General features: G+C 41.8%; 1 protein-coding gene across 3 annotated transcripts in view; it reads left to right on the plus strand.

Annotated features, from left to right (window-relative positions):
* The window catches only part of TSHZ2 (teashirt zinc finger homeobox 2), a 507062-nt gene that overhangs the window by 134782 nt on the left and 353162 nt on the right, over positions 1–19118 (plus strand). The gene's annotated exons all lie outside the window — the stretch shown is intronic.

A 19118-nucleotide genomic window follows, 5' to 3' on the forward strand; every position in this document is an offset into this window, starting at 1 on the left:
TGAGCCCAACCCAAAGAGATGAAATAATCCATCCTTGGTTTATTTCTAGATAATTAATCTCTACTCAATATCCAAGACCTGTTTTATGATTAATTTGAGTTTTCCCACAACCAAGAATCTGTATCATATCCTCAAGAGTGGCAGAGCCCCCACATCCAATGCGATTTATTTAAGAAACAAAAGCAAAGAGGCTGCTGAGGCTCTCCCTTCAATGTTCACCAACAATTTCATACCATTAATTTCTTTTTGCTCCTTCCCTGCAGTTTCTGAAGAATACACAACTCTCCCTTCTGCCACTCCACCCTCCGAGAGCTCAGGACATTTCTTGGGATTTTTTTCATTATCTCTTTTCAACTGGAGGTATTCCAAATAGACCTCTTGAATTCCGACCCTCTCATCTCTTGACTTCTCCCCTCTCCATACAAACATTCTCAAATCTCTCTTTTCAACAAATAAACAGACAAATAATCGAAATACATAAGTGCACTTCCATACTTCAGTTTTCTCATTTTAAAATGGGCTTAAATATAGTATCTACCTTGTAAGGTTTTGCAGGGATTAAGTGAGCTAGAGATAAAGCTCTCAGAAGATTACTGGCCCACATGAAGTGCTCATCTACTGTCAGGTAATCATTTCATGGGAGGGTGTGTCTGTCTCAATCACCTGTCATCTATCTGTCTGTCGGTCTCTCTGCCTGTCTCTAGACCTATGCTTCTGTCTCAATTCACTGTATCTCTCTCTTATCTTTCATTACCAACCTCTTTGGAAGAACCCTTTTCATTTTCTCCCTGGAGCTTCTCCCCTCCCACTCACTCCCATCTCTTTCAATTTGCTTTGGCCAACCCTAGATGGACCTGAGGACGTAGTTGCATGGCCCATCCCTTGACTTCTCATTTGAGCTCATCCCTCCTGAAAGTACTGCAATAGTGTGCACAGAATTTTAATTCTCCCTTTCTTTTATTTGCAGTGTCACAATAGAGTTTCATTGATATTTTCCCTTGTAAAAGAATCATTCTTTGGTTGTGGATGTGGATGTGTTGTTTTCCTGATTATGATAGAAACAGAAGCTTGTAGTCCCAGATAATCTCTTCTGACCTGTTTTGCAAGAATTGGAGTGGTGCTTCTTCCTGACCTCTGTGATGATGCTTTTGCTCTGTTCTTCCTCAAATAACCCAGTAAATGTCATGGCTCCCTAGGACTCTGTCCTGGGTTCTCAGCTCAGCTCAGCTCATCTTTAGACTCAGAGATCTCAAAATAGCAACCTCCAAGAAGGACCCGGTCCACAGAAATGTTCTGTTGGGGCTTCACAATACTTAAAAAAAATTAGTTTCTACATTTCCATTTTTTCACCTAACAATTCCTATTTCTGGCTTCTTTTGAAAAATCAGGGCATTTCAGCATGCCAGTCTTGTGTTTCTGTGTGATCATGGCCAGCTGGAGCTGTGAGTAGAGCAGTCTTAATCAGGGCATTTCCAAGTTCTTACAACCATCTTCACTTAATTCTATTTACCGCCCCACCCCTCTAGGCAGCCAAAATTGTCATTCCTATTGTGCTAGCCCTAGGTAAGTTATGGCTCTGCAAAACAAGGACAGCCAAATTTTTATCTTTCATCCCACCCTAGTCCCCACGCCCACAGCCAAATTCCCGCATGTAATAATTCCAGTAAATCCCAGACTTCTCTGGCCCTCACTTACTGCTCCTACTTGCTGCAATCCTTATTCTCTATCCCTTTAGCATGACCTTCAGAATGCAACACTCATCTGAGACAGTGTTTGGATCTGGAATTCTAAAAGGTAAAAAAAAATTATGTTATGCGTTACTACTTGGAGGCATGCTAGCTGGGAACCACTACTCTATAAGAAGACTCTAGTTACATAATAAAAAATGTTAAGAAGATATGTGATCAGAAAAGAAGGCAGGCCAATGTCTGTTGGAGCAGTTGGGATATGAGATCAGGAGTAAGGGAAATATGGCGGTAAGGGGTGGAAATTCAGACCATAGTGAGTCTAACAGGCATGGCAGAGAGAAGTTGGGAGACAGATAACATTAAAATAAAATAATATAAAACAGATGCAAAACCTAAAATAAAGCTACAGAAAGAGCTTATGGGCTGACAGTGCCACCAAGATATAGATGGAGGTGGAGACTTAGGGAACAGTTGATGGTTCTGGAAGATGCAGCTGAGTCCCATTTTGGGCATACTAAGTCAGATGCCAGCAGACACCTAAAGAGAAATGTTCTGTACAGTTGAAGGTAAGAGATGACGTGGAGAAAAGAAGGGAAGATCTAAGTTGCAGTTTCAGAAGTCACCTATCTATCTATGGTCTTCAAAAAGTTCTCCATGAAAAGGAGAACACGGTAACAGGAAGAAAAATGAGGAGCCCAGGCAGGAGATAAAGAAAGAGTCAAGAGAGAAGGGCAAGGTCAATCAGAGAAGTTCAAAAATCAAAATGATAGTTTGATATAAAAGGATATTGTCCAAGAGAGTCAGCTGAGCAAGGAAGAATATCTGCTTAATATATCTACATGAGGCTCTCAGACGTGGCCCGGAGAAGACTATTTATTCAGTCAATGAATATACACTAAGCATCTATTATTTGCCAGAAAGTGTGCCAGGAAGAACAATTCATCACCAAGATTATATCCATCAGTATAGACTAGGTTTTGCTACACTAAACTTCTAAATCTTTATGGCATAAAATAACAAAAGTTTATTTTTTACTCATGAAAGGGGCTCTGATCCCTGTCACTCTCATTCTGGGCACAGACTGATAAAGCAGCCACCCTTTGAAACATGGTGCTTACCATGACAGCGAAAGAAGATATGAATCAGCTTTTAAATCTCCTCCCAGAATGGAAAAGCAAGTCGGGTGGCCACATGTCACTTCGAGGGCACATCAAAATGCAATTCTAGCACATCCACAGAGAAGAGAGCTGGAACATCGGTGCAAAGCCTCAGTGACTACACCAGGGTTGATTGTAAGGGGGAGTGAAAGAAATTCACAGCCCTATGTATTTTCATGCTTTTTCTCTAACCCAAAGCCAACGAGAGGGTCCCCATGCAAAATGGAAACACAGGCCCCAGGCTGGGCCAGGAAAGTCAATATTTTCTTCCCTCATGCCCTGCTGCTTCCAATCTCTGGGGGTTATCCCACCACCTGGGTCAGGGATGGGCAAGAGGCCCCACCTACCATGTTTTGGTGCTGCCACCCGCCTTGCCCCATCCTGAGATGCTGCAAGGCATGTGTCTAACCCTGACCATCTCCACACCCATCCCCAGGCCTCACCAAAAACTGAGAACCATGGCAGAAGATGGGCCTTCCCCCACCTGCATGACCCAGTTGCCACCCAGGCAAAGTGAAGCAACAGGAGCAAGGCAGGGATAGGGGAGGAATCCAGGTGGGGCCCAGGTCACCAGAGGGCAGGAGGGACAAGCTGAGAGCCCCGCTTAGGGAGTGGGGAGAGCAGAACCACACAGGAGCCTGGCTCCAAGCCCCAACTCATACCCTATGTCCCACTGGACTTCAGTTAACAAAACACAAATTCACAGACACAATTATTAAGAATTTCTTCAAGACAGTGACCGTAGAACCCCTTCTGAGAGTGAAATCCTGCGCAACTGAACTGCCGTTAAGTCCATTTTAATGCCTCAGTTTTGACTGGAAGGACGTATTTCTCTTCCGCCCCTTCTTGTCTTCTACTTTTTCTAGCCTTCATTCCAATTGCTCTCGAAATCATATTCACATTAGGGATAATCCTAATAAGAATTCATTTTTGTTTGTTTGTTTTTGAGACAGAGTCTCACTCTGTTGCCCTGGCTGGAATGCAGTGGCATGATCATGGCTTACTGCAGCCTCGACCTCCTGGGCTGAAGCAATCCTGAGTAGCTGGGACTACAGGTGTGCACCACCGCACCTGGCTAATTTTTGTACATTTTATAGAGATGGGGTTTCATCATGTTTCCCAGGCTGGTCTGGAACTCCTGAGCACAAGTCATCTGCCCACCTCAGCCTCCCAAAGCACTGGGATTACAGGCGTGTGCCCCTACACCTGGCTGGAAACACATTTTTGATGAAACATAAATCACATCTACTGAGATTACGTGACCAAGCTTGAAAATAACCTACTATTTTTTAATAGTCTTCATCAAAGATATTGGACTTTTTGTAACCCCTGGTTTGGGGCTTGAGAAAAGGGCAGGGCAAGGGTGGAAGGCACAAGTTAACCTGGCAGGACCCATCATTTGCAAGTTCCAGGTTTATGCAAATCCTAAGAATATCAGCCACGGCTTACAGTGAGATCGCACATTTGATAAGCCCTCAGATTCCCTCTTTGCCATGGAGGCACGCTGCAGGAGAAGTCAGGTGTCAGGGAAATAGAAATAGTTGGTCTTAATGTGCTCTCTGGTGTTATATCTGTCTGTAGAGAATATAGCTTACAACAGATTAGCAGACTTGACGTATACTGAGAACGCAGTCAGAAGGATGCTGTTGACGTTTTCAGCAATCCCTGGAGGGAAATTTTCTCTTTTTTTCTTCTCTTTCTTTCTAGAATTTGTTTATTTGTTCCCCTCTATACTTGGATATTTGTTAGCCCATTGCTGTTTATCTCCCTGAAATAGTTTTGTGTATCTAACCATATTAAACCCACTTATTTGTTGTAGTTTATCGCTGTTTAGCGTACTGGATGTTTATTTATAAGCACTCATATATGTAACATTTACCTGATTGCCACTTGCCAATGCTGTGTGCTGGCGTGTATCTGGCTGGGCTGTGCATATATTTGCTGCTCTCAGATAACAGGAGTAACTAGAACCATTTAGAAGTTCTAAAGAGAGGTTCAGAATATCTAAGAGGGGGAAACATTCTGCACCCAGAATGTGCCTAATACCCAGAAAAAATGTGTCCTAGAATTGACTCTGAGTGTATGTCTGAACAATAACAAAATTTGGCAGTCCTTAAGCCTAGGTTAATCCCTTTTAGTATGTGCTTTTAATACCTTAGGCTTCTCTTCTTATCACAAATTAGTAAGTATTAGTGTTTTATATAAGGGCGCTTTCCCCAGTCATGTCTGAATTCCATAAAAGGATCCAGAAGTGTATGGATTATCTGGTTTTCACTCAGCAGTGGCTCTTTGACACCTCTCAATGCATGGTACCCCAAAAAAAGTGCAGGCTGGGTGCAGTGGCTCACACTTGTAATCCCAGCACTTTCGGAGGCCTAGGCAGGTGGATCACAAGGTCAGGAGATCAAGACCATCCTGGCCAACATAAAGAAACCCTGTATCTACTAAAAATACAAAATTTAGCCAGGTGTGACAGCACCCACCTGTAGTCCCAGCTACTCGGGAGGCAGAAGAATTGCTTGAACCTGGGAGGCAAGGGCTGCAGTCAGCCAAGATCACGCCACTGCACTCCAGTCTACTGATAGAGTGAGATTCCATCTCAAAAAAAAAAAAAAAAAAAAAGTCCATATAGTCAGGGGGTCATGGTGACACATACCTTATAATCTCAGCCACTCTGGGGGTTTAGGCAGGAGAATCACTTGAGTCTAAGAATTCGAGGCTGCAGTGAGCTATGATCATGCTACCACATTTCAGCCTGGGTAATGAAGCAAGACCCTGTCTCTTAGGAAAAAAAAAAAAGGCCCATACACATTTCTGGAATGGTTGCTGATTGCTTGGCTCCATTTTGCCCAAGACTCTTACTTTTCTAATCTCTTATAAATTTGTGTCTTTGATTATTCTAATTTACTTATATGTGTTTTATGGACCAGTATACACAAAGCATCCGAAGAAGAGACAATCTCGGATGAGTGCTCAAAAGCTGGGCTTTGGAACTGTGTTTATACCTGGTCTTGAGCCTAACTAGCTGCTGAATCTTGGACACATCACAAAATCTCTCTAAACTGTAGACTCTCATCTATAAAGGAGAAATAATACTAGTACCGGTCCCACGATGTGTCACAAAGAAGAAACGAGATGATCAATGCAAACTATTCCATACACAGTAAGCACTCCATAAATAGTAGCTACCACTGCTTTTTCCAGGGCAATCTGGTTAAATTACATGTGTTGGGCACCTCTATCAGCAAGTTAGAAATTTGGGGTGCAAAATGGGCTTCTCGGTGCAGACTTGTTGGTGTATTGGCACTGTGACCTCTTTCTGGATCTTCCCCGAATGGCTGCTCGGGCTCAGACAGAGGCAGTCTCTGGAGTTTACACACAACCCTAATTTCCACCCAAATTCTCCAGAGAGGAGGTGGTTAAAGAGAGGGGTGATTATTTAGGCCTTCTGCTTAAATTATTTTATGCCTGGGGCATGTGTTTATTTGCCTCCAGCAAACTCTGAAACAGGAACAATGCATGTGTGCACTAAATAAGAGTTACCGATGTTTTAAACTTGTGCCCAGATTTTCTGAGGATGGACATTAGAGGCAGGAAAAATCCTGGATTTGGTTTCACACATTCTTCCTTGCATGTGGGAGTGTTCATTCTCAGTGGTTGGTATCCACTGAGTTGGATGAAGTGTCCCTGCAGGGACTAAGTCTTACGCATTTGGGTGGCCCCCCATTACCTTGTTAGGCTTCCTCACTTGTTCATTCAACAAATGCTCATGGAGGCCCTACACTGTGTCAGGCACTGTGCTGCATGTGGGTGTACAAAGTTTTGTCCCTGTGGATCCTACATCCTAGAATAGAGGGAAGCCATAAATATGTGATCTAATTTTAGACTATTTGGTGGCAATATGGTTTGGCTGTGTCCCTACCCAAATCTCATCTTGAATTGTAGCTCCCATTATTCCCACATGTTGTGGGAGGGACTCGGTGGGAGGTAATTAAATCATGGGGGCAGGTCTTTCCCCCTGGTATTCTCATGGTAGTGAATACATCTCATGAGATCTGATACATTTATAAAGGGCAATTCCCCTGCACACACTCTCTTGCCTGCTGCCAGGTAAGATGTAACTTTGCTTCTCCTTTACCTTCTATCATGAATGTAAGGCCTTCCCAGCCATGTGGGACTGTGAGTCCGGTAAACCTCTTTCCTTCATAAATTACCCAGTCTCGGGTATGTCTTTATTAGCAGCATGAGAACAGACTAATCGGGTGGCATGACAAAAATAAATAAATAAATGACACAGGGCAAAAGAATTGAGAATGGTAGTGAGGTGCAGAGGTGGGGAGGGGACAGGTGTTTTAATTAGGTTATCAGGGAGATGATATTTGGGCAGAATGAGGTGAGAGGATGAGTCAGGTGAGAGGAAGAGACACACATTCCAGGCAGGTGAGCAGTTGCAAAGGCCAATGGTGGAGAGATGAACTCCAAGTGGAAGAAGGGGAGGCATATAAGCAGGATTTGGGGGATCAAAATGAGAACTTCTGAGTTCCTATTGAATGAAAGAACAATGAAGGAATGAGTGGATGGATGGATGAATGGATGGATGGATGGATGGATGTGGGTGTGGATGAGTGATTCCATCCAATGATGGGGAAACCACTGGGCTGCTATAGTTACAGTCAAGGAAACCAAGCTATCATGAGACAGGTGTTGTAGCGAAATCAGTCTTGTGCTGCATTACTTCTCTTCCTTAATACCAGTTAGTTCTGCAATCTTTCTGAGCCTCAGTTTTCTCATCTGCAAAATGGAGATAATCTATGATGGTTCTTATCAGAATTAGAGATTCTGTATGCATCAATAATCTATTGCTATTAATTGATTGCATTATATTATATTAATACTATTTTAAATATGTATTTTTCAAAATGATGAAAGAGAAATGCACATTTAAGGAGGGAGGGGAGCTGCCCTCGTGTTTGGCTATGTGGCTCATTTTGTCTTTATTGAATAGGCAAATCATTATTTGGTTACTTGGAGGTTCGTTTTGCAATGCAAATCTCTTTCAGAGAGGAATGCAATGTCTTCCCACAGGCAGCCTCTCTGGGTGTTCCAGTGTCTTCCTCACTCCCCTGGTTACAGCCTTGCTCATTATCTCTCAGTTCCTTAAGCACACCAGGCTCCTGCTCCTGCCCTCTGCCCCACTGCTGGTACACAAGCCATTTGTCCAACTGGTCTCAAGACATTTTGCACAATTTTAGGGGAAACTGATCACATAGAAATTCAGTGTGAATAGGTGAATAGTGTCGCCTGCAGTTGCAGAACTCTGAGGTCCTCCAAGCCTTTTTCCATGGTATGAACACCACCTAACTCCTGATATCTCTGGTGGTCTCCTTCTCATAATTGAGACCCTATGTCCTCAGGGAACCTCCTCTGGCCTCTCAAATGGGCCAATCCCCTCCCAGTATGCTCATCTTGACTATCTAACTCTTCTAGGTAGTGCTTACCACAGCTGCAGTTTTACTTTTCTTCATGCAGTTATTTGACTGCAGCCAATCTGCCCCACCAGAATGGGAACTCTGTCAGCTTGGGAAGCCATGGCTGTTTGTTTGTTTTCTTGCTGTTATCATTTCTGTGGCTGGCACAATTTCTAGTTCAGAGCATCATGCATGAATGTTTGTTGAGTGAATTACTGACCTTTCAGGAAGCATCCATTTGTTTCATAGTTTTTATTGTTGTTGTTGTTGTTGTTGTTTCGGCAGATATGGTTTTGTTATTCTAAAGCCCAGCAGGGCTGGGCGTGGTGGCTCATGCCTGTAATCCCAGCACTTTGAGAGGCTGAGGTAGGCACATCTCTTGAGCTCAGGAGTTTGAGACCAGTCTGGGAAACATGGTGTGCAAAAAATATACACAAATTAGCCAGGTGTGGTGATTCACTCCTGTAGTCCCAACTACACTACACAGGAGGCTGAGGCACAAAAATTGCTTGAACCTGGGAGGTGGAGGTTGCAGTGAGCCAAGATTGCACCACTGCACTCCAGCCTGGATGTCAGAGAGAGACTCTGTCACAAAAAAATAAAAAATATAAATAAATAAATAAAGCCTAGCAGGAGCCTAGCAAAGAATCAGTATAAGATTCCCCATTATAGGAAGAGCAAATCCATATGTCTGGCAAAGAGAAGGTGGTCAATAAATGTTTGTTGGATGAATTAATTCATGGATGAATTAATAAATATGAAGCACAGATACTGCTGTTGTTACCATATGGTGCCTTTGAAGATAATATATAGGCACACCCATGCACAAACACTCATGAACATATCCATAGCCCCCTTCATCCCCCTCCACCTGCCACCATACACTTGTGTCAAAAGTGTCTTCAATAAGATTTCTGCCTTGGGAGCTACCAGCACCACATCCAAGGCCACTGAGCCAGAGCCCTAGATTGCATTTTTAGTATATTTTTTTGAATGCATTTTTTAAGACTGACAATAAGAAGGTCAATGATACAGCTCTTTGTATTTGCTAGTGCCTTAGTCAGTCTTGGCTACTGTAGCAAGAACCACGGACCAAGTGACTTGCTCAACAAACATTTGAGCAAGTGTAAATATTCCAGAGGCTGGAAGTCTGAAATCAGCCTGCCAGCATTGTTGGGTTCTGGTAAGGGCCCTCCTCCTGATTTCCTCATTGGGGAGAATGAGAGCAGGATGGAGGATGGGGTAGAGAAAAAGGAAGAGAGAGAGGGAGAGAGAGAGAGAGAGAGGGAATGCTTCAGTGCAAGTTCTCTCATGCCTCTTCTTATAAGGGCATGAGTCCTCTCATGAGGGTTCCACCTTCATGACCTAAGTATTTCCCAAAGGCCCTACCTCCCAATACCATCCAATTGGAGTTAGAATTACAACATATGAATTTTAAGAAGAACAAGCATGAAGTTCTTAACACCCAATAAGCTCCATATAGAGGTTTCTGGCCAATATCATCACTGTCTGCAAAAGATAGCATAGGGCATATCTTCCTTCCCAAGAACAACTTGGAGTTAGCTAAACTAATTTAAGTCATTCATCCACTTAATGCATAAGTATAAAGCACACACAAGGTGTCAGGCTCTGTTCTAGGCACTAAGAACTTGGAAATGAACAAGAGAGACAAAAGTACCTGCCCTTCAGGAGCCTCCTCTCTAGTGAAGGGAGACAGACAATGGTTGCGTATGTAAGACAATCAGCCAGTGCTAAGTGGCCTCATGCACATAAGACATGGTTATGCATTCAAGAATGACACTGGGAGAAGGAAACAGTTCTAGACTGAGCCGAGGACCAAGTGAAAAGTGGGAGCCAGCTGTGCAAATATTTAGAACAAGAGTGTTCCGAGAAGAAACAGCTTCAAGTTCAGAAGTCCCGAGGCTTGTTAATGGCATCGATCGGTTATTTGGGAGTATAAACTGGTACACCACATTTTAAAGCCATGATCACGGCAAAAGCAAGTGCATTCAAAGCACCAGTTGGGTTCTGAGTAGCTCTCTCTGTTCCTGTCTTTTGGCCAAGCAGTGGACAGATTCAATATGTTTCTCACTGCTTAATCCAATGTCTTTCCATGATTTCCTTCAATCCACCTGTCTCTCTCCATTACTAAGTGGCTGAAATGGCAGCTGGATGTGAAGGATGAGAAGTGTGTATTTTCATAAAGACTTGTCACAGCTGCATTACATTTGGGCCACATGGAGAAGTGGCAGAATTATCATCCTTTGTATCGCTCAGGAAAATTGTGGAATTGTACAGTGATGGAGTCTGCTCTTGATCACTGCTGTTTGATGCGTATGCTTAGAGAATTTACCAGTGCATTCATGGGTTAAAAGAGATATCCAGATAGAGGAGCCAAATGCTTTTTCAGGCTTATGCTGTATAGGTAAATGGTTCTTATGAAGCAGTTTATTGATAGTTTTGAGGGTTAGTGAGGGAAGATTTAGGAGAAATTTTGTAAGAAACAGATAGATTTTAATTTAAGGGGGGTGGGATGGGCAGAAGAGTTAAAATATGACCAAAAAAAGAAGAAGAAGAAAATCCTAGTGTCTTAGGTGAGGTTCACTGAAGCAGAGCCTGATGCGAGGATTTGGGTGGTGGTGATTCATATAAGGAGAGATCTCAGAAAAAATAAAACAAAACAAAAGCATGTGAGAGAGTGAGGAAAGCAGGACAGGGCAGGAGAAAGAGTGGAGGGAGGGTGTGGTCTCAGGGAAAATCTGATCTTGGTCTGACGAACAGGCAGAGGGCTCTGGAAAATAAACTCCAGTGGAGCTGTCCTCATTCAAGGCAAGGGGGTTGGATTTGTGTATCCCAACATCAGCCAGTCATCTGTTACGGGTGTCAGACAGATTCCTTAACCTCCCAGGTGGGTGACTGTTATCAGCCTCTGGGGACAATTTTCTGGAGCAGGGAAGCTGTAGGCAGCCAGCAGCCACCACTTAGAATAGCAATAGAATGGCCACACCAGAAAGGCATCTTGGGGGTGTACTAGTCTGTTCTCACATTGCTATAAAGCAATACCTGAGACTGGGCGATTTATAAAGAAAACAGGTTTAATTGACTTGTGGTTCCACAGGCTGTACAGGAAGCATGATGCTGGCATTGGCTCAGGAAGCTCACAATCATGGCAGAAGTTGGAAGGGGAGAACACGTATCTCATAGCTGAAGTAGGAGCAAGCGAGAGAGAGAGAGAGAGAGCAGGTGCTGCACGCTTTTAAAACAACCAGATGTCACAAGAACTCACTATCTTTAGAACAGCACCAAGGGGATGGGGCTAAATGATTGACGAGACACTCACCCCCATGATCCAACCACCTCCCACCAGGCCCCACCTCCAACACTGGGGTTTACAGTTAGACATGCAATTTGCTAGGGTCACAGATCCAAACCCTGTCAGTGGGGTACTCATTGAGTCTCCAGCACATAGATTCTCCCCTTACCAAAAAGATTTATTTCTCCACAGAAGAAAATGCATACATTCATTTAATTATTCATTTATTTATTCAATAAGAGCTGCTATGTTCTAGATACTCGTGTTACATCAATGAGTATACTGGATCTGCTGCCAGTTGCCATCAACCTTAAGCAAATAGGAATAAGATACACTAAATGAGACATTGTAAGACATGATGATAAGTGCTACGGCAAGAGAAGTCAAGTTCTGTGGGAGCTCAGAACCCTCAATGCAGCGAAAGGGAGAGAGTCCAGTGCTATACTGCCTAGCATGGTAACGATGAACACATATGACTGTTGAATGCCGGAAATGTCACTAATCCCAATGGAGATAAGCTGTATGAAATACACATGGACTATCAAGATGTCATATGCAAAAAAGAATGTGAAAGATCCCATTGATAATGTTTATATCAATTCTATGTTAAAATGATAACATTTGGAATATATTGAGTTAGATAAAATGTATTATTAAAATTAATTTTACTTGTTTAATATGGACGCTAGAAAATGTTAAATTGCATATGGGGCTCACTTTGTATTTCCATGGAATGGCACAGGTCTTGGGGCTTCATAAATCTTTATTTCTTCCCTTTGCATCACAGAAAACCTCATGGAACAGCCTGCTAGCTAACGTGAATGTCCACCAAATATCTTCTCATGATAAAGAAGATGCAGCCAAAAGGCTCTAAATCTAATATTGAGCATTTCTAACTGTTTGAGACTCCTATGTTTTGTTTCGTTTTTAATAAGACCCTCTAATTATGGATTCCTATTTATATTTTCCTCTGGTATTCAAAGGATTACAAACATACAATTTCCCTCCCACATCCCATCTAGATAATTGGAGTTTGATTCAATAGTGTTTCCATCCACCACGGATACAATTCTCATTTCATCATTCCTTTTTTCCCCTCTCTACATGGCATGAGCATGAATATAAATCTGTAGGTTCCAAAGTGAAAAGGCAAAAAAATATAAATGGTTTGAAGTGCGTCTCTTTTCAAGTAATTTTTTCACCTAACCTAGTAAGATGTCACTCCACAGAGATTTCACAGCAACACTACAAAGTATGATAATCGTTCAAAACATAATTGAAAGATTTCAAAAGTTGAACTGGAAGCATTTTTGTCAGAGTTTATTGCAACTATTTTGTATCTTAAAAAAAAGTTTATGAAAGTTCTGTGACAAGAAGATAAATTATGGAACCGTAAGAACAGGGAAATAAATGCATTCTGGAGACTGACAAACAGGGCAAATGACGAGAACATATAATTTTAGAACACAAAAAAAGGTAACTAAATTTGAAAAATTGCATTAGTGTATCATTTTCTGTATATGAGCCATTAGAGGGAAAAAGTGGAAATTATACCCTGTAACAAAGTAAAAATGTTTTCAGTGTTTAAAGGCAATTTTGTAATACTGCTACTATTACTTAAACTCTTACCTCTTATAAAAATCCAAAGACAGGACCCCTGGTGATATTACCTGTGTCTTAGGCAAAGAGCAACAATTTGAATTCCATTCAAACACATTTGTATTTTGCCAAGTGCTATCAAGCCCTGAGTTGCATAATTTGCCATATAAGTGAAATAGATGCTTTTCCTCTGCACATTTATCACTCTCCTGTGGGCTTCATTACTGACAATCAAATCATAGAAGATGTACAAAATTGTCATGATGCACTTATTTTCTCATGATATTCGATACAAATAGTTCTTCTTTACAAATGGCCTCTTTTTTTTTCTCTTTGCCACAACATTTTTGCTGTCTTTTCAGACTCTTAGTAAAGTTCCAGTGATCGATTTTTCCCCCCAGAAAATAGGTAGGACTCTTTGGAAAACACATATTTCTATTTGGGGAAAAATTAAAAATGCTTCAGACAGACAAAATCAGTATTGTTTACAAGTAGTTCTTTTACTGTTACTCCGTGTGTGTGTGTAACATGTGAAGGTATTTGTGAAAACAATAGATTCTGTCTCAAATTGTCTTCCTTTAGAATTCATATACATCTCATTACTAAATCATCTTAAGGATTAAATATACGGCTACAATATCCTAAATTTGTAATCCTGATGCCCCAAATCCAGTAAAAAAAAAAAAGAAAGAAAGAAAGAAAGAAAAGTAAATGAGGCAGTGGGCAAGAAATATGTAGCCCTCATTGTCTAGCTTTTATTTTTCCATTTTTCAGAGGATTATGAGTACAAGTAAGTTTCAGTCTACTCTGAACAATGATGTCAGGCAGTTGACACTGCACCTGTAATTGGAAAGACTGCAGGGAGCAGTGGGGACTGTGGTAAACTGAAGATGCATTGCCTCTAGAGGGAGCAACTGCGCTCAGCTCCTGTTTTGTGTTACTATGTGGAATGCTAAGTTCCCCCTTTATTTCTTTTCAAGAGAAGCGAAAAATCTGGATTCCTTTCATTGAGGGACAGATATTTTCTGATTTTTAAAAGTTGATAATGTTTTATAAAAGTGTGTAAACTCCAAACAAGCCAAAGCAAACACTTTTCCCAGCCAGATACAGCCTGAAGACTGCCAGGGGGTGGCTTTTGCGGAAGAGACTCCTCTACATTTCTTGGGGAAGTCAAGGTCATTACACAAGAGTAGTGGAGCAGGTCCTGAGTCGTCTTGTCTCTCTTCTGTCCCTCCCAGCAAGTGATCTATTGGAAATGAGATAGTCTATTAATAGATGTTGCTTGAAATGTCATCTATGTTAGCTGCAAATATTCCACTTTTCTTACCAATATAGGTGATATTTGAATGTTAAAAACAGTGATTTCTGGCCGGGGATGGTGGCTTATGCCTGTAATTCCAGCACTTCGGGAGGCTGAGGTTGGCAGAGGAGTTGAGCTCAGTAGTTAGACACCAGCCTGGGCAATGTGGTGAAACTCTGTCTGTATCAAAAATACAAAAAATTAGCCAGGTGTGATGCATGCGTCTGTGGTCCCAGCTGCTTAGGAGGCTAAGGTGGGAGGGTCAATTGAGCTAGGAGGCAGAGGTTGTGGTGAGCCAAGATCATACCACTTCACTCCAGCCTTGGTGACAGAGTGAGACCCCATCTATTAAAAAAAAAAAAAAACTAACAGTGATTTCTTCTATCATCAAAAACCGTCACAGCGTCATCGTCATCAACAACATCAGCAGTAGCATCTAGTTGAGTATGTTTTAGGGCAAAAAATGAAAGACCTACAAATAAGACCACTTTTATCTTCTAGACTTCGAGTTAATTTCTATTTCTAGCAAGGCAAACAGAAGGCTTTAACTTTAATCTTTTAGAGGGTCCTCTTTCCCTAAAGTTGAGCCAGGAATCTAGAAAGTACTCCAGTCCATGGTGTTTGGAGGGAAGAGGGGGCAGCTCTTTGGAAGGATGTACAGCTGGTTGGGTCACGGTGACACATTCATCATGCCAGTCAGGATGCTCTCTGTGGCGTGTGGGACATGCTTGGAGGACGGACATTTTTTGGCAAGGCTGCCTCTGATATCACAGCTGCCTAGACATGCCAAAGACATTGAATCCCTGGGATGTCGGCTTCCATTCGCTGAGCAGTTTCTCCTCCTCCCTCTTCTCCTAGCCAAAGTAGAATCTCTTTTTCATCTGGAATTGGTGAGGAACAGGGCATGAGGAAGACCCATGCTCAACCCCGACTTCTGATTTTTATTTCTGTTCCAAATTCTCTAAGCTTCCCTAGAGATTAAACTTTTGGAAGTAAAAACTGGGGGGAAGTACCAGGTATTTCCGATTTCTACTCTGCCACTTCCCTTCCCTGACATAAGAAACACCACCCATAAATAACTACATGAACGGGCTGGAAACAAAACACAGATTAATATCTCAGGGAAGTATCTCCCCACAGTCACAAATCTGGCTTCTCCAGATGCCTTTCCACTAACTCCATGCTGGACCTCACCAGATATTGTCTCATTTATTTTTCGAAGCAACTTCTATGAAGTAAATATCCTTATCCATATCATTTATCTGTTGACAGGACAGTGCCCCATAACCAATACCTCCAAATCTCAGTACCATAAACTTTAATATTTTTTTAGCTCACCAGTCTGTGGAATACAGATGACCTGGGCTAGAACTGGGCTGATCTCAGATGGTCCTCTTGATAAATCTATGATCAGCTTCCATGAAGGATTACAGCCTCTGCCTATCTGGACTGGGCTCACTGACATGTTTAGGAGATTGACTAGTGGTTGGCTGATCTAGGACAGCCTCAACCATGATGGCTGTGACAAGTTGGTCCCGTGTCACACATCTGTAATTGTGTAGCAGGCTAACCGAGGCATTTTCTTCTTATAGCAATGGCTGAGGGGGAAAGCGTGAAAAAGTCCATTCAAGTAAGCATTTTTCAAGTTTTTGTTTGCATCACACTTGCTAACATCCCAATAGACAACACAGCAGAGTCCAGCCTACAATCAAAGGAGGAAGACACGAGTAAGTTAGCTGGCAAAGGGCATAGATAGAGAACTGAAGTATTGGGGTATACAAGCACTACCCCATTTCCCAAATTATGGAACTGAAGCTGGAAGAATGAAACAATTCGTGTAGGATCAGAGCCTGAAAGTAAAGCGGCTGGGCTTTGAACCCATACATGCCTGGTTCCAAAACTGGACTCCTAAGTGCATGATTCTACGCCTTAATTTTTTTTTTTTTTTTTAAAGACAGAGTGTCACTCTGTTGCCAGGCTGGAGTGCAGTGGCATGATCTCAGCTCACTGCAACCTCAGCTTCCCAGTTTCGAACCATCCAGACTCAGTCTTCCGAGTAGCTGGGACTATGGGTGCATGCCAACACACCCAGCTAATTTTTGTATTTTTTTTTTTTTTTTTTTAGAGAGAGAGAGAGAATAGGAAGGGGGAAAAAGGAAGAGAAAGAGAGAGAATGGGGAGGAGGAAGAAGGAAAAGAAAGAGGGAGAGAGAATGGAAGTATTGCTTTCTTGCTCAGGCTAGAATGCAATTTAGTAATGGGTATTGAAAACCTCTTTTATACTGATAATTATACTTAATGATGTAGTCAGGAAGGAATAAGGGAAGAAGATAACAAACAAGTAGCCAACCAATATTTAATTTAAACCTATGAAATGCTATGCGATTACTGAGGAGTGATTTACTTCCAATTATATAGTCACCTTTGGAATAGGTGTGAGGTAGTAATGTATGTTTTGTGTATTTGAAGTGGAGAGTTCTATAAATGTTTATTAAGTTTACTTGTTCCGGGTCTGAGTTCAAGTTCTGAATATCCTTGTTAATTTTCTATCTCGTTGATCTATAGAATCGTTAGCTCTTCTTGTTGCATTGATCCTTTTGCCATTATGTAATGTCCTTCTTTGCCTCTTTTGATCTTTGTTGCTTTAAAGTCTACTTTATCAGAGGCGAGAATTGCATCTCCTGCTTTTTGTTTATTAGTTTATTTTTACTCTCTGTTTGATTGGTACATCTTCCTCCTTCTCTCTGAGTCTTTGTGTATTGTTGCATGTAAGATGGGCCCGGATGCAGCATACCGATGGGTTTTGGCTTTTTATCCAATTAAAATATATATAAGTTTAATACCGGCGTTTGATGCTAGCTGGCTGTTTTGCCCATTAGTTGATGTAAATTTTTTATTGTGTTAAAGTTCTTTGCTTTTTGATGTATTTTTGGAAAGGCTGATATTGGTTGTTTAATTTTTGTATTTTTAGTAGAGACGGGGTTTTGCCATATTAGACCGGATTTTCTTGATCTCTTGACCTTGTGATCCACCTACCTTGGCCTCCCAAATTTCTGGGATTACAAGCGTAAGCCACCACGCCCGGCCTTCCTTAATTTTTTAAAGGCGCTTATAAAAATAATTCTCCATGTTAATGCAGCATATTCCAGGCCAAATGGAGTGTTGGGTAATTGCCTGCTTAATATGGTTGATAGAGAAAGCGAACTTCAAGCCAGAACACCCTAATTTTCCCTAAATATATGTAATCATCTTAATTTTCTCTTTTCCTCTGTTGACATAGCTTAGGGAAGACAACTCCTTTTTAGAACCAGCCAGTGTTTCCCTGGGAAGCAGCATGCAGGGAAATATTGTTGGCATTCTTTCCTTCTAAAAAATGCATTTTCATGTAATCCGGCTATCTACCCTGGGCCAGCCCTTCACTACCCTCTGGGGATCCCTTTTGCTTGACTGTACTCTTTTCCATTGGGTTTGAACCCCACTGCATATCTGCAGTCAGGCTTCTATTGGACAACTTGGGACCCAGGTTTAGTCCCAATCACTTGAATCCATTTGGAGGCTGAATTTCATTCCGATTGAGCAAACTGCTCAAGCAGTGCTGATGCATCGGAAGGACTAAGTCACTGATCAGTGACTGGTTTGTTCCAGAGGGCAGTGTTGTCCTGATCTGAGAGACAGATCACATTTTTGAAGAGCTAAATGCAAACCTGGCATCAGGAGGATCTCTCTCCATGCATCGGCATGACCAGGAATTGCCCACTTGGCTTTATGGATGATTAGACTTTTCAGAATATGGCATGAAGCCCTGGTAATAGGCTCAAATTATAATATAGCAACAAAAACTTTTTGAACCTTTGCCATGTACCAGGACCTTTACTAAACTCTTTCTTTGCATTTTATCTTCACGACCATCCTAAGATGTTGATGTCACTATATGCCCGTTTTCCACCTGAGGACACTGAGATGTAGGTGACTTCTTTCCCAGGGCCACACTGACAGCCCAGAAAGTGACAGACACAGCCAGAGAGTCGGCATAACACATGGTCATTATGAAATTAGCAAACTTTGTCTGTAAAGGGCCAAATAGTAACTATTTTAGGCTTTGCAGACCATACACCAACTACTCAACTCTGCTGCTGTTGAGGGGAAGTAGCCACAGATAATTTGTAAGCAAATAGGTGTGGCTCTGTGCCAATAAAACTTTATTTACAAAAGCAGGCAGTGACCTGGATTTGGCATCACTTTGAAGCTATATCGTTTTGGGCGATTTACCAACCTCTCTTGGATCACAGTTTTGTCGTCTCAAAAATGAGGATGATAATAATCATAATGATTAATTTGCAGGGTGATTTTGAGGAGTAAATGAATGTTGCATAGAAAGCTCTTGTTTATATTGTTACTAATGGTTTATATTATTGCTAATTATTACTAATTGCAAAGAGATACTGTGAAAGGCCATAGAGGAGAAGTCAACAGCAAGTCCTCCCTAGGAATAGGTCTTATCTCTCCCCATTATACCTGCTGAGTGACCTTGGGCATGTTATTTACCCTCTCTGAGCCTCAGTTTCCTTTTATTTTAAAGTAGGATATAGTAAAA

The sequence above is a fragment of the Aotus nancymaae genome, unplaced genomic scaffold (assembly GCF_030222135.1).
Source record: "Aotus nancymaae isolate 86718 unplaced genomic scaffold, 86718_ANA_hifiasm-v0.15.2.pri h1tg000029l, whole genome shotgun sequence".
NCBI classification, from domain to species: Eukaryota; Metazoa; Chordata; class Mammalia; order Primates; family Aotidae; genus Aotus; species Aotus nancymaae.